Source organism: Rhinolophus sinicus, chromosome 17 (genome assembly GCF_057876585.1).
Source record: "Rhinolophus sinicus isolate RSI-liver-muscle chromosome 17, RSI-T2T, whole genome shotgun sequence".
Lineage (NCBI taxonomy): Eukaryota > Metazoa > Chordata > Mammalia > Chiroptera > Rhinolophidae > Rhinolophus > Rhinolophus sinicus.
In genome coordinates this window covers 93,786,242-93,809,699 of record NC_142517.1, presented here as the reverse complement: position 1 = coordinate 93,809,699, position 23,458 = coordinate 93,786,242, and the positions used below count along the sequence as shown (strand labels likewise).

Sequence of the window (23,458 nt, the reverse complement as noted above, 5' to 3'; positions counted from 1 at the left end):
TAATACTTTAAGAGCCCCACTTTTATGACTTCATATATTCTTTATTTCCTTTATATAGCCCTATTTCCAAAAAATAGTCACACTGGGAATTAGAGATCCAACATACAAGATCTGGCAGTTAAGTTTGTGAACTTGTTGCAATGATGTTGCTAACATTTTGGATATCAGAGGGATTATTCATTATGAATTTGTACCAACTGGACAAACAGTTAGTCGAGTTTACTCTTTGGAAGTGCTGAAAAGGCCACATGAAAAAGTCAGATGAAAACAACCTGAACATTTTACCAATAATTCATGGCTCTTGCATCACGACAATGCACCAGCTCACGTGGCACTGTCTGTGAGGGAGTTTTTAGCCAGTAAACAAATAACTGTATTGGAACACCCTCCCTACTCACCTGATCTGACCCCCAATGACTTCTTTCTTTACCTAAAGATAAAGGAAATATTGAAAGGAAGACATTTTGATGACATCCAGGATATCAAGGGTAATACGACGACAGCTCTGATGGCCATTCCAGAAAAAGAGTTCCAAAATTGCTTTGAAGCGTGGACTAGGCACTGGCGTCAGTGCATAGCTTCCCAAGGGGAGTACTTTAAAGGTGACTGTAGTAATATTCATCAATGAGGTATGTACCTCTTTTTCTAGGGTGAGTTCATGGTCTTAATTGTCAGACCTCGTATAAATTTGGAGGTGAGGGGGAGGAACACAATTCAGTCCATAGCACTCTTCAGTGTTTTTCTCTTAGGCTGAAAATACCCCATATTATCATCCTTAGTAATTTAAATAATTTTCTTCCAAGTAGTAACTAAAAGGTATTATATTTAAGCACAGTTTTTAAAAATAAATCAAAATGCTATTTTTAAATCAGTCAGAAATTTAACTGAATCTTGCCTAAATAAAAAACTTCACAATTTTCTATGAAAAACAAATGGGAAAGGATATCTCTCTCTCTCTCTTTCTCTCTCTCTTTCTCTCTTTCTCTTTTATAAACAAGCTAAATAATTCAGGTAATTATTCTTTTACAGATTGTAGATTTTGTAGGTTTTCTACCCTACAATATTTTCTTTAAAATTGTGAATAGGTGGAGAAAATGCATTCTTTGTAAATCAAGTTTTCTGCAGAATAAAGTATATACAGATATTTTTATTTTAAGTAAAATACAAAGGAAGAAAAATATTTTGCATATTTTATTTTGAAATAATAATACATATCTAAAGTTAAAACAGAATAGATAGCTAATAATATTTAACAAATTATAGTTAACCACAAATATTGAAATAAGACAATTGCAAATGCCTGACTCACAATAATCTATTTAATGTTGATCCATTATTAAAAAGCAACCTATTTATTTTCAGCAAAATACATACATAATAGTATTAAAATGAAAACGGGTCATAATATATTTCCAAAACAATATCACCTACTGTTTGTGTTAGAGTTTTTTTTTTTCTCCTAATTTAGTAGTTATTTTTTGTCTTCCTAGTAAAAAAATCAAATTCTGTTATATTAGTAATCATTTACAATCACAAATGTTATATATATATATTCCTTCAAGCTCAGCTAATAGAAACCTGTATTTTTAGTCAGTGTAATTCAACCTTGCATTACCTCAGAAATGTCATTCCCTTGACACTTAATCATGTCAAAACAGTAGAATGTATGTCACGTCTTCTGTGTAGCAGAGGTTCCTACAGGAACAACATGGAACAAATGTGACATTTTTCTAATTGTCGATCATTTCCTGTCTGTGTGGTTGAAGGGCATTTGTTAAACATGAACAGTTCATTTTTTGGTATTCTACATTGAGTGTGCTACTAGAAAAATGAATGTTATTTGTTTTTACACTCATTTCCTACTAGTCTCTACATTGCTTGATTGTATATCTGCATTTAGTATCATTAAATACAGCGTGTGTGTTTGAAGAGATCTAGATTATAAACTCTATGAGCAAGGAATATTGTTTATTTGTTCATATTTTCGTCCCCAAGGCAGACACATGGTGGATTCTTAGTGAATTTTATTAAATAAATATGTAAATGGATATACCCAATCTCATCCCAGTTTTTCAACTTTCCTGCATAGTTCAATACTATGAGTCTTTAAAGGAATATTCTGTTTACTGTCTTATTTTAATAACCCTTAAATTTAAATATCAGTATTAATTTTGGTAGAGAAATGGCAGAGTTCTGTGTCAAGGTTAACTGAGACACTAGACAGGGGCAGGGACAATAAGAAGCACAATTGTATCTATACTTTCTACTTATCTGTACTATGGGGCTTTTAAGGCATACCTTATTTATTGAATTGTATTAGATTGGAAATTTTCCTTTTGAATAAGAGAAACCCTACCCAAACAGGATAGAATGGTAAAAGGAAAATTTTGGCATAAGTATCTGAATACTTCAAATAAGGAATGATCCTGTAGCAGAGTTGACGAATTTGTGTTTATGGTTTTGCTTCTAAGATATATAAACTAGATTCTCCCCGTTTGACAAGATGACTTCCAACAGCTTCAAAGGGCTACACTCTTTTTTGTTTACCTTTAGGAGAAATTTATGTTTCTTCAGGTGAGTTTTGCAGAAGCATAAGAAATTTTTCATACTCAGACCCTCACCCAATATCTCCTTGGCTGAATTCGCGTGTCAAGGTCATCTAGAAGTCATTCATATGTCCACTGGAAGGTGCTGTTGGTTGCTTTAAAGCCCACATTTAGAGCTGTATGCAATGGAACAAGTCCCACATCTCAGGGTGAATACCTGAGTGCAAAACCAGGGTGCAGTGGCCAAAGAGAAGGGAACATGAATGTGGGAAAGGCAAAATTAGAACATGTCAAAATAACAATTTGAGTGCAGGCTCAGGAATCGAATTATCATAGCTCCAACAAAGAATTACCAATTTCCAGGTGTGTAAACATAGGCAAGTGCCTCACCTTCTAAACCTGAAAATGAGAATAATAATAACATATACAACACAGTTTTATTCTGAATTTTAACTTATATAATAAATGCAAGCTACTTAGTAAAGAGCCTCAACACAAAGCAAATGTGTAATAAACATTCACAATAATAATAATAATAATAATAATAATAATTTTTATTATCATTACATGTATTTTTTTTTTACAATGGATATATATTACCTTTACAATTTGCAAAATAAACATAATATCCATCTCTAGAGTATTATTATCAGGGTTGAATACAGTAATAATTCAGATGTTTATTTCCATTACAGTAGTTGTTTTATAGGATTGTAATCATTTGTTTAGTTGATGCTAGAAAGTTTACTAATGTTATTTGAAGACAATGTCTTTATTATATTCATCTTTATGCCACCAGTGGCAAGCACAATGGTCGGTATATAGTAGATCCTAGTTAAATGCTTATTAAAAAAAGAAGAAAGGGAAAGAGGAATAAAGGAAATGACAGGGAAAGAGAGAGAAAGAGAGTTGAACAAAAAATGGTTAAATGTCATGAGGATAAAGATTATTAGGTTGGGAGAACAGTCATGAGTAGTCATGAGAGATATCTGTATGCATTTTCTGCACTATCACATGATTACATATTTTATTTTGTATACTCAGAAGGCAGAACTTACAAGACACTACTGGGCAGAAATTGCAGGTAGGCAGTTATGTCTCAACATGAAAACAAACAAACAAAACAAAAATAACAACAACAACTACCAGAAAAAGTCAAGTGATAAAGTAAGGGCTACCCAACAGTAGAAATGGCGACTTGTTGGCAGACATTTAGAGATCTGGGGAATGCTTGGAGAAACTTTTATAAAGGAGTTTGGTTTATTAGAAAAGCACTTATTTTGATGAGAATTCAGGTGCTCTGTATCTTTGAGATTACACAGGACCTATAATTCCTCCTATTGGGAATTAAATACTGAACACTACTAATCTTTAGCTGCAATATAATCTAACATAAAGCACCAGTGCTTGTTTTTTGGTGTTTATACTCTGCTTCTCCTCTACTCATTGTGCCGTGTCAGCTCAAGTGAAGAGAATTTAAAGCAGATGTATGGATGTCAACACCACATATTTGAATGTAATAAAATTGAACTTTTATTTTTTATTTAACCAGAATCCTTTTTCAGTAAGAAAAATATTTAAGTGCGATACTTAAAAACCAAGTTTATTTTCTTATGGACAAATCATTGCTATTAGAATTTGTTTTGAATGCTAGAAGGGACATATCCAAAAATAAAATGCAAGAATGTTGAATTCTTGCCTTCTCATTTTTTGTTTTTAAATAAAAGATAGCTGATCCAAGAATTCTGCACCCTCTCTGTATTTGAGGAACAAAGACTACATTTCACATTTGCTCTACATGAGGCAATGAATAAAAGATCATAGATAAAAGAAAACCAGTAAATCATCATTTGCATTGTATTGATGTTTACTGAGGTATAAAATCCCTTAGAATTTAGATGTGCTATCACATTGTTATGGGGAAGTAGCTCTCTTCAAATAACAGGGGATTCAAAACACACATTACTGTGTGAGGATTGATCTGAGATGAGTGCTATGACAAATTCCTGAAAAATAAAAAAAGAAAGACAAATATTGCTGCGTTCTATTATACCATGAGAAATGCAGATTTTTTCAATTGTAAGGCTTTTATCTCATTCTTAATTTAATATTTTTAGAAAACATGTATACTGATAAATAATGACATTTTTAAGAACATTATTTAAGTAGTAAAATGTGAAAATGGAATAGGTAAAGCTTCTTGATTTATCTAAAAAATAAATATATGGATTTAATTCTTTTTTATTTTAATGAATTGCAATTTAGAGAAATAAACTATTCTCCCATAGCAGTTTTTCCAGATGTTGATCTTGAAACCTCAGTAATAGAACATGATAAAAAATTGGATGAGAGTCCATAAATACAACAGTTATTTAAAAGTATACCTACTAACATATTATCAATTTATAGGATCGGTATCTTCTAGAGCTTTTCTCCGTGTCCAAGGTAGAAAAGCAGCTTACAGTTGATGCGTGACATTGCTACCTTGGTCTGTTTAACATTTAAATTATAAAGGTTTATTTGGGGGGAAAAGAAAAGAGAGTTAAAATAAAATTGAGAGTGGGGTAGTGGAAATTTTAAAGCTATATCTGTGAGTTAAATTATTCATTTGAGTTTCAGGGAATTGCTAGGCATGAGAATAATTTATATTGACTGAGAGATGCAGATGAAGTAAGGGACAGAATATAGACATAGACAAGGAAATTCAAAAGAACAGGAGATTGATTAGTGATTTCACAGAACTTTATATTTGGGAGAGGTCATAGAGAAAAATTTTGCATTATTGTTCCTAACCCATTTATTGAAGTATACTCTACTAAATGTAACATATTTTAAGGGTGTAGTTTGGTGAACTTTTATAAATATGTACAACTGAGTAACTGTCACTAAGATCAAGATAGAAACATCACAAACATCTCAGAATCCTTTCTACTCGTATTCCTCATGAGCTAGTTTCCCCAAATGTAAGCCTTACTCTAAATTTGATCACCTTAAATTATTAGTTTTGAAATTTTATAACTTCATTTTATTCAATAATATCTTTGGGATTTATCCAGGTTGTTTTATGTAGCGTAATTCATTCTTTTTTAATCATTGTATAATAATCCATTTTGAGACAATACTGTTTATACATTCTTCATTTTATGAACATTTAAACTGTTTAAAGTTTTTAACTTTTTTATCTAGAGCTGATATAAATATTCTTGAACACTGTATCATTAGGCATAAACACTCATCTATCTTTAGTGTACACCTAGGAGTGGAATTGTTGAGTCATAAGGTCATATCTTTCGCTTTAGAACTGCTAAAAGTGTTTTTCTAGGATTTGTGATGAATTTTACTACCAACAACATTGTGGGTTGTAGGGGCCCCGATTTTTTGCCAATGTTTATTATTGTTTTTCTTTTGTTGTTTTTATATATCATTCGGTTAGTTTTTATTTTTATTTTCCTGATGACTAATGATGTTGAATAATTTTTCATACTCTTGATGAGCATTTGGATACCCTCATCGGTGAGTAACTGTTCAAGAATTTTCCCTAATTTTCAAAATTAATCTTTTTTTTCTTACTGATTTGTAGAAGTTCTTCACACAATCTTTTTTTTTTTTTTTAACTGATGAGAACTGACTAAAGGCTATATACAAGAGTATGTTAAGAAATCACAGATATGAAAATGGAAGCGCCAAAACTGTGTCTCAGCATTGAAGTACAATGACTTTTCTAATAACCCTTTCAAGGAAAAATGAAAGTTTTATAGTACAAACATATTTCCAAATAACATCACTACTATATTGCTAATAAATCATTGGCTTGAACATAACCTTAATCAGTTTAATTGCCTTTTTCCCCCAGAGGAATTCTGCCTCTAAAAATACACTGAACATTGAATAAAAGTTAATAGGAAAATAAAATCTCTCTTAAAAAAAAAAAGGATTTTTATATTAAATTATCTAAAACAATGCAAATTACTCTCAACAATGCATTAAACTATATCACAAGTTCAAATAGATAAGGGGATGTTTTAAAGAAATTACTGGTAACAGGAGGAGGAAAGCAAGAAAAAAGGGATATTTTTAAGTGTAGTCATTTAGAATTTTTGAACAGCAGGTATGGGAAAGCAGAGTTGAATATAGGTGAAATACACATAAGGGAATGAAACAAAGAAAACTGGGCATACAAATAGAGAAAAATGTTATTGAGATGCAGAAATACAAGCCTATGATAATCAATTTACTGGAAATTGCCAGGAATATGTAGAAATTACCAATTTGAATAAGAGGCACAGAAATAAATTTTAATTAATTCTAACTAGAACCTATAAACTGTAGGTTATTATCACATTTCTTAGGAAATAATTTCATTAACAAAAGAAAACATTTCCATTGAAATACAAATTGATATTAGTTATTTTTAATATTATTGCACTTCCACTAAGAGTAAACCAAACATATTTACATTTTCAGGTATTAAATACTACTATTATTGTAAAAATACTACTTTGCTTTATGACTTCAGGAAATTACCTTTTTCATCAAGTTTCTTGAACTAAAAGTAAATAACCTGTTTAAAGAAAATAGAATTGGTAGATTTAAATATCATGCCTATAGTTGTGTGATTTTTTTCAGTGCTTTTAAGGAAGAAATTATGAAATGTCAATTTAAAACTATGAATATTTTACCAATAATTATTGAATATTATTTAATTTCCATGGATATATATTTTGCCCAAAGACCAATTAAATATAGACACAGAGACCATAGTTAACCATCAATAATTATCAGTTGTTCATCTTTTTAGCATGTTAACAGTTCTCTTGAGTCTGCTGTGAAATACTAAAAAACAATGTATTTCCTTATTTTCTGAAGTGTAATTATAAAGCAGATTGTAATTGGAAATTTTTTAAGCTTGCAATTTATAATATTTTATAAAACAAGCATCATTTATTATTCACAAATAATCAGAATACTATCTTACAATATACACTTTAAAAAGAGTGGTTGTCACTAATATCCTTAAGTTCAGAAATTAGAGTAGGATAGATATAATGACTTTTTATTCCAATTACTCAGTAAAATATGATATGCTGAAGATGTCTTGATATCTATCAAATTAAAATACCCCTTAACACCCATTAGCGTGACTATTATAAAACACACAGAAAATGACAAACGTTGGAGAGGATGTGGAGAAAATGGACTCCGGTGCCTAGCTGGTGACAGTGTAAAATGGTGCAGCCACTGTGGCAAATGGTGTAGTGATTCCTAAAAATTTAAACATAAAATTACCACATGATCCAGCAATTTCACTTCTTGGTATATACGCCCAAAATAGAAAGCAACAATTCGAAAATATATTTGTACACCAGCAGCGTTATTCACAACACCAAAAAGACAGAAGTAACCCAAGTATCCACGGGTTACTTCCCTTGGTCTCTGGATAAAATGTGGTCTCTGTACTTACAGCCAAATATTATTTAGCCTTAAAAATGAAATAATGTTTGATACATGCTATGAAATGGATAAATCTTGAAAATACTATGCTAAGTGAAATAAGTCAGTCACAAAACGACAAATATTGTGTGATTCCATTTATGTAAAATTCCTAAAGTAGTCAAATTCATAGAGACAATGTAGAGTGGTGGTTTTCAGGAGCTGGAAAAGGGGAGAATAAGGAATGAGTATGTAATAGGTACAGAGTTTTAGTTGGGAAATATGAAAAAAGTTCTGGAGATAAATAATGATAATTGCATAACAATGTGAATGTAGTTAATGCCACAGAACTGAACACTTAAAAATGGTTAAAATGGTAAATTTTATGTTATGCATATTTTACCACAATGTATACAAAAAAGATGAATAAGTTGAATTAATTCCATAGAAAATAAAGTTGTCTACATGTAATTATGATTAGCCAAGAAAATACTTTATTATTTTAGGGTTTTTTTTGTTTGTTTGTTTTACTCAAGTTTCCTCCAATTATTCATATGAAATTCAAGTTATTTGTATTAAATGCAGAAAGATATGCCAGATGTTTTTAAGTATTAAATATTAATAAAAAGTATTTACTAGAAAAAAAATCCTATTGTAATGAATACTACAAGAAAACCTGTGTAGCAGTGTATATCATTGAATGATTAGGTATTAGTAGTTACCTCCATTTCTCAAGGTAGTTATATTTTAATACAAACACTTTTTCACTTCTCTCTCAATGGAAATGATGCTCATCAAAGTCTTCTTCCACTAAAAAAGTGCCCCTGTACATTTCAGATGCCATCTCCATCTCTCATGTAATTCTCTTGCTATTTGTGAAAGCACAAATTACATCTTTTAAAACACACTTCCATGTGCACCATGCTGTTTTTGGGGGTGGGGATGAGGATTTGTTTGCTTAGTTGGTTGGGTGATTTTTGTTTTGCTTTTTGAGGTAATCTTTATTTATTTATTTTTTCTCATGTCAAGGCTTGATTTTGCACTTCTTTGTAATCTCTTAGGTGTTTGACGCGGTTGACATTTAAATAAGTTGCTTGATGAATGAATGAACAAACCAATTGAGAGAAAGTTGTAATGATCAAAACGATTTCATTGTGATTGAAATAGAGAGAGAATCATGGAAACTGTATAAAAAAAGTTCTCATTTGTTGGGGGACTGATACATTTTTAATATCTTTATATTCTGAATGAAACAAGGTTTCAGGTGCAGAGATCAGAGTTACTCTCCATTATAACAATAACGGAATTGGTTCTTCATGCCCCAAATCTTCCCTTTTATTAGGTGCTGCTATGAAATCAGGTGGACCCTGCACGTAAACAAACGGGGAATTCTGCACCACAGGAGAGCAACCCAAAATAATATGAGTCTGGGAGCTCAAATACATGTTGACACCCTCTTAAGAAGAGCGAGACAAACTCTCCTTAATATAAATGAGGTCTCCGCAGGAAGAGAAAGGGAAATACCCTAAATTCTATCTCTCTTTTAGTGGGCTAAAATATAAATGAATGACTCGGGGAGGGAGGGAGCAGATACGATGAGTGTGTCCAGGTTTACAATTCTTAAAATGTCTCCATGGATCCAGGTTACATTCTAGTTTGATATGTAAAAACACATCTCTGGGAAGTTCAATGTTTCCAAGGTTCTCATTATCTATTTAGTCATAATTTACATTCCAAGAAAGTTACTTAACCCAAGTTCCAGTGAAATTTGCTCAGAAAGTTCTAACCATGAAGAAGCATAAAAATATTTTCTCTACTGTCCTATAGTAACTTTCGTTTTCAAGCCTGAATCTTTCTCACCCACATTTCGACTGAAACGATTTTGTTATCTTATCCAAATTTGTACTCTTTTGCCAGGTACTAATTCTAATATTGAAGAGAGAAAACATTTTCAAGAATTTATAAACCAATAACATTTGTAATTTGATTATACTTTACAAACTTTGAGTAAGTCTAATGCCCTTACGCTTACCACAAACTTTCTTTAGACAGCCTAAACTCTTACTATCATTGTAAAAGGTTACAATGATAGTAAGAGTTTAGGCTGTCTACACGACTCTTTTGGGTGAATTGCATATCTCTGTCATATATTTGTTCAACTATCTCTCAATATTGTTGGAAAAATTGAAAATAATTTCTAAGGCCACTTTAGCATAGTATTCCATTTTCACTGTAATTCATATTTTCACCTGTTACATTCTTGTTAAAGCAAATTGTAGTTTATCTTTATTTTGAACAATTAGAATAAAGAAAATATATTCTTAAAGATATTTTGTGGGAAGCACTTATGTTGGTGGGAAATACATTTTATCAAATTTATTTAAGTTTAAATAATGCAAACTAAAATCCACTCATGTCCCACCTGCAAACAACAACCAAGGCTCAACTACAACAGCAGGATACACACAATCCACAAAATGGACACCCCTGCAGCACCTGGCTCTGGTGACCAGGATGAGTGCACCTTAAACAATCCTCATTTTTTTTTTTTTTGGATTCTTATTTCTTTTTGAGGTTCTGTTTGGGTGATTTCTGCTACCTTCTTTTTAAATTACTGATTTGATCCTCTGCTTCATCTAATCTACTGTATTCTTTATTTTTGTTATTGTATTCTTTATTTCTGATTGGATCTTTTTAATGCATTCTATCTCCATTTTTATGTTTCTTATCTCTGAGATCACTGAGCATCTTTATAACCAGTGTTTGGAACGGTGCATCTGGTCAATTGCTAGTCTCCACTTTGTTTAGCTCTTTTGCTGGAGCTTTGTTCTTTGTTATTTGGGACATGTTTCTTTGTCTACCCATTTTGACTGCTTTCCTGTGTTTCTATGTATTAGGTAGGGCTGCTATTCTCTGGTTTCAGTAGATTGGCCTTATGTAGAAGGTGTGCTGTGGGGCTCAATGGTGCAGTCTTCCTGGTCACCTGAGTCGGGTAATCCAGGTGTGTCCCTTCTGTTCGATATATGTTCCCTCTTGTTGCAGTTCAGCCTTGGTTGCTGTTTGCACATCAATGGGACGGATTGAGTCTCAGGCCGATCGGTTGTAAGGACTGGCCATGACTACAGTGGAGGAGCTGTTGTTCAGGGGTTGACCCTACAGAACAGGATTTGCTTTAGCAGAGCTCTGGTGCCTGCCCAGTCTGCCCTTTGGGTCTGTCCGCCCTGGAGATAGCCAGGTGATGCTCTTATAGTGTCAAAAGCTGACCACCAGGCATGCCAGCCTCGGGGCCTCCTGAGAGGGGCCCCAAAGCAGGTCAAGTTCTGCCACAGTTTGTGCTCTGCCCAGATCCACTTGGCATGAACCACAAAGCAATCCACAGATGGCCACCACTTGCACGGGTCTTGGTGGTGCCTCGAAAGGCCACAGAGGCCAGGTGTTACTAGTGTTGGACTTAAGGCTGCCTAGCCAGAGGTATGCGATATGCTGAAGCCAGATGCTGCTTGTTTGGATTTTGTGAATCTTTGAGAGGTTTTAGGAAAGTCTGCAGTGTATGCCAAGGCAGGCTGTTTATATGGAAAAGACACTGGAAACAGCTTGGGTGGGTTCACAATTTGGGTGGTGTTGGGTCTCAGGGAACCACCAGTGCAGAGTGCATGAATGGTGACAGCAAGGGTGATAGAGACTCAGATATGGAGGCTGCCTATGTCTATATGACTGGAGCGGGGAGGGCTCAACAAAGAAACAATGGCTTCTACCAGCTCCTTGATCTGAGGGAAAGCTGCCCCTTTAGTCCTTGCCCGGCAGCCAGACAATTCAGCTCCTTTCCACATGTCCCGGCTCTTTTCAAGCTGCTTCCCCAGCACTGGACCTCAGAGTGAGTGAGTCCACCAGCAAGTAAATCCATGTGCAGTCCCTTTAAGAGGACCACCTGGAAGTGCAGCCACCCTCCATCACACTCAGCCACAAGCTTTGCTATGTTTTACAGCTGGAAGATGTGGGGACTTCTCTCTCTGGCACCAGAACCCTGAGTCGGGGTTCCTGGTGTGGAGCTGGGACCCCTTGCTCTTCTGGGAGAGAGAGGGGGACCTCCACAGCTGAGATATCCCTCCCAATTTTTAATTGTCACATGAGCATATGGGACCAGCCTGTTCCTTGTCTATGCCCCTCCCACCATTCTCAGGGTGGCTTCTTCTGTATGTCCATAGTTGTAGGACTTCTGTTCAGATAGACTTCAAGTGATTCTCAATGATGGTTGTTCTGTAGTTTAGTTGCAATTTTTAATATGGTCATGAGAGGAGGTAAGCACAGCATTTACCTACTTGGTCATGTTGACTGGAAATCTAGAAAGATGTATGCTTAATAGAGAAAATAATTATTTAAATGGATAAAGTCAATAGAACATTGTTAATTAAAGCCTGTGAATGTTATTCTATGGGAAACCAGAACCATAGTTTACTTTTATCTCAACATTTTAAAAAATATATTTTACTTTATAATCTGAAACCATTTTGCTTTTCACCATTTTTATAATACTCAGTATTAATTGGTTTATAATAAAGAATCTTGCCTTTTGTTGGTGCTTAACAATGTTGGTAGTGAATGCTGGATTAATTAAAAATGATTGAAGAACTTACAACAGTATATGTACCTTACATTACACACACTTATTATATTAAGGGAAGTATTTTTATGGATATATTTATATCACTTTACTTTAAAACTAGAGAATTAAACATTTTAACAAAAATGTTGTTATTTTGGTAACAATAGAATTCATTTTAAATGATTACATCGGAACAAATGTGTGGCAATCGAAACACTGTCTGTAACGTATAGGATACATCATTTTCTTTAACATCTCTAGAAATCATACCAATGTCAATATCTGACACAATGTTTTAATTTTATTTGTTTTTGGTGTCTCTTTTTAGCATTTCAATAAAATATATCATGTTTTCATTCAGTAAGCACAAATTTATTTCATTCAGATATGTAAAGTATCATTCTAGCCATTGAGTAATATGATGATGAATAAAATAAAACGTTGTCATTAAGAAATTCACAAGATTGTAGGAGAGATTGTCAACAAATAGGCCATTACAATACTAAATGACACAGTATAGAACATATAATGGATAATTTTGGAAGAAACAAATGAATTATCAATTGAGTCCTGAGAGAGAGAACACTTTTCATGTGGAGAAGGCATCTAAGATGACTACTGCAGAATATATAAAACTCTATACAGTGAAAAAAACCATTTTGGGGAGAGGAGAGAGCAATAAGAAAAAGTAACGTGTTTGCAGATCCAGAATAAAGGGAGCTTGAACACAGAGGTGACACTGGAATTAGAACTATGTTAAACTAAAGTTAATGTTTATGTAAAAGTCATTTAATAACATCCTGGAAGCTGATCCTGAAAACAATGCAGAACCTCTGAAAGATTGTAACAAGGAAGTGATAACCAGGCTTATGTTTTAGAAAAGTCACCAGTAATAAACAGTGACCATTCATATATGTCAACATGACGATGTTAGCAGCATTGGAATTCTTTCTTAGAAGTATATCTTGCTTGTTGGATTTTTTTTTTTTTTTTGGGGGGGGAGGGAATATATATATATATTCCTGAATTGTAGTGTTTTCTATACCCTAGCAAAATTACTAAAGCTCCTTGAGGATGAAGGCAATAACTTTGATTCTACACAGAGTATTTTACATAATAAGATTTTAACAATCAGGTTTTCAATTGATTGACAGCTTCACCCTTGTTTGTGAGTATTATGATGCCTGCCAGATTATGTGTAATGCAGTTTTAATAGGAAATGGTCTCTTTGTGCATGTTGTTGCTCTTTTCCTTCAGCAACAGTTTCACTGACTTCTGTTTTAACCTTAAAAAAAAAAAAAAACTAAACTAAACAAACATTAATTATAGTCATCTCAGTAAGATAAGAAGATGAATTGAGTTTTCTGCTTCTACAAAATAGTATCTCTGTGGTAAAGTATTTTTTCCACTGGTCTCTTTTAAAACAGATTATTGTGTAGAAGACCAATGCAACCAAGAAATTGGTAGTGTTTATTGCTTGTCTCTAATAGAAATTACATTTTATGGAGAATTGAGATTGATTACCCTTATCTTGACAACTGAAGATTGAGGGTGTATACTATGGAATAGTGTACAGGGGAAATGTTTAACACCTTAGTTACTAGGTTTTAAAACCAGGATTATAGAGCGGATCTATCTGATACAATCATTTCTAATTTTAAAAATACATCATTTAATCTATATAGTGAATTATACTTTTACTGATTTGTTTTCCTAAAAAAAAAACAAAAAATCACACTTGATTATTTAAAAGAAAATCTGGTTTGGACTCAATTTTATTTACTATCAAGATACAATAAGGGAAGAAGTAGGACAAACATAGGTTGTAATTAAGTTGTAATTATGAGAAACTTAGCCATGTATTTTTCTAACATCAGATGTAGGAAAGTACTAAGGACTTTATAATGATGTTGATCTCAGTAAAATATATTTCTCAGTTCTTATCCTCACTCTATGATCCTAGAAATTAATAATAAAATGTATTTTCTAGTCATATAAAATATTGTCTTAACAATATAGTTTCCATGAAATAAAAGTTTCAGGCCCAATTATGTTATAATTTAGTTGTATCTATGAAACCACCTATGGATATATTGAGAAACATGGGTCCCTTGTATTATATTCATTGGCTTACTGTCAATGAGTTAAAAAATGGTTAAATATAATTAAGACTGAGTTATAACTAATTTCTGGGGATATAGTATACACTGCAGGGACTATACCTAATGACTTTTTTATTGTATATTTGATAGTTGCTAAGAGAGTAGATCTTAAAAGTCACATGACAAGGAAAAAAACAAAAAGCTATGTGAGGTGATAGATGTTAACTAAACTTATTGCACTAATAATTTCACAATATATACATGTGTCTAATCCTTATGCTGTATACACTAAACTAATAGAATAGTATATGTCAAACATATATTGATAAAACTGATTTTTTTTTTTTTTAAATAACAGACCTGAGCATTCTACCTTACTCCTGATTTGGAAGCCAAATTTAAAAATTTTACATGAGATTATATAAATATATATTTTATGTTACAGCTGCTGAATCTTATTATATAATTTAATTGTTTCAATGTCAAGGCCCCTAGGAATTAAATTTAATGCTGACTTTTGGAGAATATTAACTGAGATAATTTTGAATGGACCAGTGTATAGATTTTATGATCTACAGGCATGGGAAAAAGTCACCTTTGTGACGATACTTTCATACTGTCACTTGATATTTCATTGATAAAGAGACATTTCTTGCATTCTAAAATGTGTTTGTACCTAGACTGCAAATATCCTCAGAGGAAGAAACCCTATCATTTTATCACCATTAACAATCTGGTTATCAACTTGCATTCTAGCTGACAACTAGTACCTAATGCATAATATACTGTGACACAGTAAACTTGAAGCATGAAACATTGTCCAAAGAGGGTTCCCCTGGTTAGGCATTGTGCATACAAAATGTAACAAGGAAGACCCATCCATCCAGGGTGGGGTGAAAACAAGGGTCAATGAGGTAGGTCAGGAGTGCTGTAGGGGCGTGGAAGAGGACAGTGATTACCTGGGCTTATTTCATGATTTGCCTAAGGCAGGGCTCGACCTCAAGTAGCAGCAAGTATGTTCCAATCATTGTTGGACTCGAAGTAATCTATAATATTCAGTTAATTTGTTTTACCTGCTGAATAAGGCTGGTTCCTTAGTTATCATTGTAAATACAATACCTGAATGTACAACACACAGGGTCATAGAGAAAAGTGAACCAGTGGGAAATTGTTTGATGTAATAGCATTTTATCTGGAAGATCAATGTACAAATCTCTTTGAATTTAAATTATTGACCATCTTTAAATTATTAAATATTTATACATTGTCTGAAGGGGAAGATTTACTGACCATTTATAAAATTCAAACTAAAGATAAATTCATTATACAGTATAATATACATTAGATTTTATAAAATACTTTTATGTGAAATAGATATGTATTTTTGAAATAAAGGAAAATACACTTGTTACTATTTTACTATGCAATGGCAGTTTGAAATTCATTTTATTTAGAATTGAATTATTGAATAACATTAAGTAATATGAAATTTTTGATATTGAAAAGGAACAAAAAGTATGCTACCTCTGGGTGGTAAGCACACAATTTGATATATAGGTAACGTATTATAGAATTGTACCCTTGAAACCTACGTAATTTTACTAACCATTGTCACCCCAATAAATTTAATACAAAAAAAACAAATAAATCAAAATAATGTCACCAAAAAAACGGTATGCTGTCTTTCACAGAACTTCAAAGACAATTTGTCACAATGTTATTTTTAATTGCAACTTATAAACAATTTTAAGTTGTAACGTTGATGAGATAATTTTACCAGATCAGCATACTTTGTGGTTGTTGTATTTGTACATTCTGGTAGGAAATAGCAAAACTATATTTTGAAAGCAATGCATAGAACTTTTAAGTTAATTTAATACAAATACGTCATTTCAAACTTAACATGTCCATAGAATGTGTTTAATGAATATTTATTGAATGAAAGCATACATAATTGCTAACTGAAAATACTTTATCTAGGTGTTGTTACACATGAACTATCAATACCAAATAATAGCATTAAAGCACTAAAATTAGAATTATGTAACAAAAACGTAGTATGTGATTTGACCACGATAGTCAGTGTTTATGGGGTTAAGCATTTTATCCTTCGTTCGAGTTATCAGCTCAAAGCCTGATTATTCCTCACTTTCATTAATGAATTTGAACACAGGTAGTACTGTCCCTGTAGGTACTGCATATTTGACTTTATTCATCACCACCGCTAATGATTATTTGACTCTGAGGATTAAGAATATCCCCTTCACTTTGCCCTTTGCTTTACTTTGTGAATATAGTAGCCCTTTGACCTTCCCTTACTGATCAGGGGACACAGTTGTAAGTTGCAGATTGGGAGCAATTTTTTACTCCTTTGATGTTTTCGAAGTGATTGAATAATTTCAAGCTGAGTGAAAAGTAACTTCAGGTAAAGAATATTTCAAGATATGTGAACTAAACGGTGTGAGATGAATGATGAAAGTTTCTTCTTAATAATGTATTTTGTCACCCCTGTTAACTACAACAATTCTGTCCTAATAAATTTTATCAGCTAAAAGATTCTTGGAATTTTAAATAGAAATCCCAAATAAGATGTGTAATAAAAATTGCATATATTATACTGTGAATTACTACATGTCAATGGTATCAATTCGATGGCTACTCCTTTGTTCATGTAAAAAGTTATACTGAAGTTAAACAAAGACAATGTGTAATAAATATCTATTGAATAAAAATAAAATAGCAGCAAGTAGTGGAAAGCAACGAACAAGCTCCTTGAGACAAACCCAGATGGAGATTCCAGTTCTGCTTCTTTTAGTCCATTTGGAAGGTTATTTCATTTTTAAAGTTCAGCATCTTGTGTACAATGAGAACAATCACACTAACCTCACAAATTGTTATAATGGGTGAATATCACAATATATACAAATACCAGCATAGGGCCTGGCACGTGGTAGGTGTTCCTTGAATTAACATTCTTCCCTTTTTAAACCTATATCCAATAATCTGAAAATTTTCAGTATTGTAAATCTATCTTTAAACGTGTCATTTTGTGGTGGGTTTCCTTCTTTCATCGGGGTAGAGAGCATTTACACTGAAACTAAAGTAAATATACACTATCTAATTTTTGAGCATGGTTTCCAAACGATCTCAAAACACAGATTGGAACACTTGTCTCAGCTGCTGTAATAGATTTAAGAGCTGTCGTTTTAAGAAGGTTGTGAGATACTGACCTACAAAAATCAAACTCTACAATATAGTTCTTGGTTCCTTTTATTTTTGCATCCTCCCCATATCTTGGGAACTGTATTTATTTACCACTGCACCCTCCTTAGAAAACTGATCTACTCATTCCATGAGAAGCTTTCCCTGAATAAATAAATCTTACTGTAAGTACTCCTTTTCTCTGCATGTCATTAATAATTATGTTAAGATCCTAGAATAAAATATACACTTGAATACTAAAATTTGATTTTTTGTTGTTGCTAATTTTGATAAGTGTTGGGATATTTACTTTCTTTTACATATTAAGAAACGGTTTGTTAAATAAATTAAGACTATGAGTAAGATTTTTTTTTGTGGGTCAGGGGGATATTTAAATCATAAAATAAAATGTTTCAAGTAACTTTAAGTTATAGAATCAGTTTCAAAACAATTGCCTGCGGATTATACATAATACAAGTCTGACAATTATGTCCATGAACTTGCCACCATGCACTTACATTGGCAGCACCGTACAAACAGCTCTATAAGGTTTCATAACCTTGGTATATCAGTGTCTCACAGCTGTGTTCGTGTCGACGTGTGGTGGTGTCTTGCTAAGTGACGTTCATTATTGTTGTTGCGTAGTTTGTGTGCCATCGTGAGAATATCTGAGCTTAAATTAGAGCAGTGAACAAACATTAAACTTGTTGTTAAACTTGGCAAAAGTGGAAATGAAATTAGGGACATGTTAGTCCAAGTTTATGGGGATAATACCGTGAAGAAAACGGCAATGTACAAATTGATTAATCATTTTTCTGAGGGGAGAGAACGTGTCACTGATAACTTGAGGTCAGGGCGGCCAGTAACGAGCAGAACTGGTGAAAACATTGCAAAAATTCATTGAATTGTGCATCAAAATCGTCGGCTGACTGTGAAAAGAATAGCAGACCAAGTAAATACGGATAGAAAAACAGTTAGGAAAATCTTAACTGAAAATCTTGGCATGAGAAAGGTGTGTGCAAAAATGGTCCCCAAGGAACTCACTGATGAACCAAAGCAAAGGAGAGTCGAAGTTTGCCAAGACCTTTTGGAGAGGCAAGGTGATGTTTTGGCCATGTTATCACTGGTGATGAAACATGGGCATACCAATACAACCCTGAAACAAAGCATCAAACTACACAATGGAAGTCAGCCAATTCGCCACCACCAAAAATGTTCCATCAGTCTAAATCAAAAGTCAAAATGATGTTGCTAACATTTTTTGATATCAGAGGGATTATTCATTATGAATTTGTACCAAGTGGACAAAGAGTTAACCAAGTTTACTATTTGGAAGTGCTGAAAAGGCTGTGTGAAAAAGTTAGATGAAAACAATCTGAACTTTTTGCTAATAATTCATGGCTCTTGCATTACGAGAAGGTGCCAGCTCACACGGCACTGTCTGTGAGGAAGTTTTTAGCCAGTAAACAAATAACTGTGTTGGAACACCCTCCCCACTCACCTGATCTGGCTCCCAATGACTTCTTTCTTTACCCAAAGATAAAGGAAATATTAAAAGGAAGATATTTTGATGACATTCAGGACATCAAGGGTAACACGATGACAGCTCTGATGGCCATTCCAGAAAAAGAGTTCCAAAATTGCTTTGAGTGTGGACTAGGCACTGGTGTTGGTGCATAGCTTCCCAAGGGGAGTACTTTGAAGGTGACCGCAGTGATTCAGTAATGAGGTATGTAGCACTTCTTCCAGGACGAGTTTGCGAACTTAATTGTCTGCCCTCATATGACTTGTAGTCCACCTGCCAATCTGTACTCAGTGGAAAGGCGAGCTGCTGGCCTGGGAAGACCCAGACTCCCTAAATGGAGGTGCTATTGTTGGTTCCAAAGAGGATGACACTGGCGAAGGCATTCCTCCTCAGTTTGTCCAATCACTGGAACATTCCAGTGATGAGGTTGCAACTCCTGAAGGTCTGGGTGAGCCTGTTGCGGGAAGCAGTACTCAGAGTACCACAGGCACTAGCCATCCATATCGAAGTGCTCCCAAATATATGGAAGCGCACAGAGAGTGTGTCCTCGTTCTCCAACGAGGACACACTCTCTGTGCGCTTCCGTATATTTGTGCTTAAAGTCATCCAACACAGAGGCACACTTGGGCACGTGAGCAAAGGAGTCCTTGGCTTTCTGCTCAGCAGCCAGCACCTACTCACATTTGTCCATCTCCTCCTCAGGAGCGGGAGCAACTGCCTTTTACTCCTCTTTCTGCTCAACCTGGGGTTTTGGCTTCTCCTCCTGAGAAACTTTCTCCTTCTGTGGAGTGTCCTTTTTAGCCTGGCTCTCTGCAAATTTTTTAGCATCAACTGGGCTATTTTCTCACAGAGTTTCACCTCTCCCAAGACATCCCAGAACTGGGGCTGGTTAATGCAGGTGAGGAACCAGCGGTTGGTATGGGGAAATGCCTGGCAGAAAGAAGGCTCCAGGACCTGTTTCTAGAGCCATAGCAGGGTGCAGACAACCGTGATGTCAGCCAGTGTCACACATTTGCCCACCAGAAAAGTCCTCGTCTTCAGATGAGCATCCTGTAGCTCCAGAATTGACCTCACCTTCTCCTTTGCCTTCTCTGTTGCCTGCTGGTTGTGGTGCATGATGCCCAATGTGGGAACACCCAGGTACTGGCAGGGGGAACTATGTCGCTGTCAGCAAAGCTCCCTTACTGTACCACCTGTGCTGCTGCCCCTGAAGAACGTCCCTGAAGCTCTTCACTGCTCACGGAGTCGGCAATGGCATTGCTCTCGAACACAGAATCGTCACCTTCACATGCTGGAAACTTGCCACGTAGAAATTTACAGAGAAATTCAGGGGTGCAGTTGGTTTGACCAAAATGGAAGTGGGGTGGTGCAGAGAGCACGCGGACCTGAGCCCCACTACACTGAGCGGCAATGAGCGCCTTGAAGCCCTCCAGTTTTCAGGGTATATGTATCTGGCGCCATGGTGATTCCACAGATAAAAACTTTTCTCTGTGTTTTTATTTAAAATGATACTCCATACAATTTAAATCAGTCATTTTAACATATTAAGAATGCTATTATTAAATACACTAAGTGACCAACATCATTAAATATGAATAAGCGGCAAAGTTCATTATTTGATCATTAATGCCGTTTTTTTTCTGTACAGAGAAATAGACTGCATTAAGTGTGTATAAATGAAATAAAACATTCTTATTCATAGCAAGCTATAATTGTCTTCTAAGTTTTTACTTGTATAAATGTATTAGCAGTGAACATTTTCCTACATATCTCATTAGTTCTTAAAGATTGAGTTTTTGCAATGGAATTACTGGGTCAAGGATAAGAAAACTCTTTAAGGGTTTGAGAACACATTATCAAATTAATTTCTAAGAAGGCTATACAAATTTACCCTTCCAGCAATGTTTTAGGACCTATATTTTTCTACACTTAGTACCATGACTTCTTAAATCTTGAGTTACTTGGGTATGACACTCGATGTTTTTTATTTTTATTTTTAAAATGTTCTTCCCACTCGTACTCTAGTTCTAAATCCTATGCCTAATAATATCATCTAACCTTGATGGACAATTTAATAGGCCAGTCACTGTTCTAAAGACTTGCATATATTATCTCACTGTGTCACCCTAGTATCTCTTTAGGGAGAAACTGAAAAAGTTATTTATAAGCTATGACAATTTTATGATGCATTTGTCCTGTACGTATTTTCTTTGTGAAAAAATTTAACTTCTATTCACAACTTCTGCCATTTTACTATTGAGGACTTTTATATTTTTATATTTAATGAATTAATTTATTTTTGAGTCTTTTACGGTAATAAAAAACACAATAAAAATCACATAAAATTTACCATCTTAACCACTTTTAAATGTACAGTTCAGAGTGTTAAATATACTTACATAGATAAACACAATGTGATGTACAGGGGGTGCCAAAAAATGTACATATATTTTCACAGATGTTATGTATGCTCAAGCACTAGTTTGCTGTAATCAGAAGTATCTGGATGCTGATGCTAACCACTTTGAGCACCTCTTGTAATTGCAGAAGTCAAATGTGACTTGTATTCATCTTTTGTTATTGGTATATATTGAGTATTACAATTAATACAGTTTATTTTCCTATCTTAAAATGTGTATAAATTTTTGACACCCTCTATATATATATATATAAACACACACATACACATATATATATATATATATATATATATAATATATGTATATCTATGTATAATCAAATATTATTTGGTCTTAAAAAGGAAGGAAATCCTATAACATGCCACTGTCACATGGATAAACATTGAAGACATTGGATTTAATTTATTTTTACTGATTTAACCTTTTTCTTATTATCAGTGTATTTTTGTTCTAATAGAAGAAGTGGGAAATAGGATTTAATAACAAAAGTGTTATAACCAATTATTTGATAAAACATCTATTCATTTTTATGGGGAACATTGCATGTGACATTTGGTTGAAACACTCTTGGTTAGAAGTTTCAAAATTAGAATGTAAGCCATCAACAGCAGAATCTATATATAGACCACAAAAAATCCCAGGGATAGTGAGAACTACCTGATTGTCTCTTGTCAGACAGAGGCAGTCTGATATTGGGTGGCCCTGAAAACCATATTGATGTCAGGACTCCAGGATCATTTATCACCTGATCAGTTAAAATTCTTGCTTGCACCAGCCTATTCTTTAATTATGAGCTGGGCTGTTTTTCAAATCAGGATTTGGTAAGTTTGCCTTCAAGAAGGGAAAACAAGGAGTTCCCCAATATTTAATTTGGTTACGTGTTAGATTTATATTCATGTCTAAATTTTGAAATACTTAGAGGGATGAAAATTGAAACAGCATATATTTTAAATCTTCCATTCAAGTAGCTGTATTGTTTTATACAAAGGCCATTTCATGAATACTTTTCTCCAGCGACTTCCTAATCAGACCTTACTGTAGCTCATCTTTGCCTAGCTCATGGGCTCTGACAGGGAAATAACTCACTACACAATTTTTCTGGGCTAATGATATTGGTATGTATAGGTCATTTTGACTTTCAAGTCCAAATAAATTTCAGTTTCCTGATAAATAAAAATTCTTGTAAATGACCTAAAAATATGGTCTCTCAAATATTGTTATTTAAATCTTGCTAGCCTAAGAAAAGAGATATTCTCATTATTATGGATTTATTTAAATAATAAGGATTACTATATTTTTCATGTCTTTGCATTAAAATATATTCTACACTAAAATTGGTTTTAAAAATGTTAAAATTCTCTATCCAACATTATTTATTCAGACATGAAATTGGAAGAAGTTACTCCTTAAGGACCATAAGGTGAAGCCTAATATTTATGCCAGAAAGCGGAGCAAAACAAAGCAACTATCAGAGCAAAATAGAAGATGTGTTATTTTCTGAATCTATAGGAACTAGAGGTCAGGAATTGTTTTGAAAAGAAGGCAGAAAGAAATCCAGTAAAATCTCTGAGGATTGATGTTAATTTGTTGCATATTATGAGTGAGAAAATAATAACTTCAAATATCAAATA

General features: G+C 33.7%; 1 pseudogene; it reads right to left on the bottom strand.

Moving 5' to 3' along the window:
• Positions 1–20,880, bottom strand: part of LOC109457250 (elongation factor 1-gamma pseudogene) — a 131,131-nt pseudogene extending 110,251 nt beyond the window's left edge.
• Positions 20,881–23,458: the final 2,578 nt, after the last annotated feature.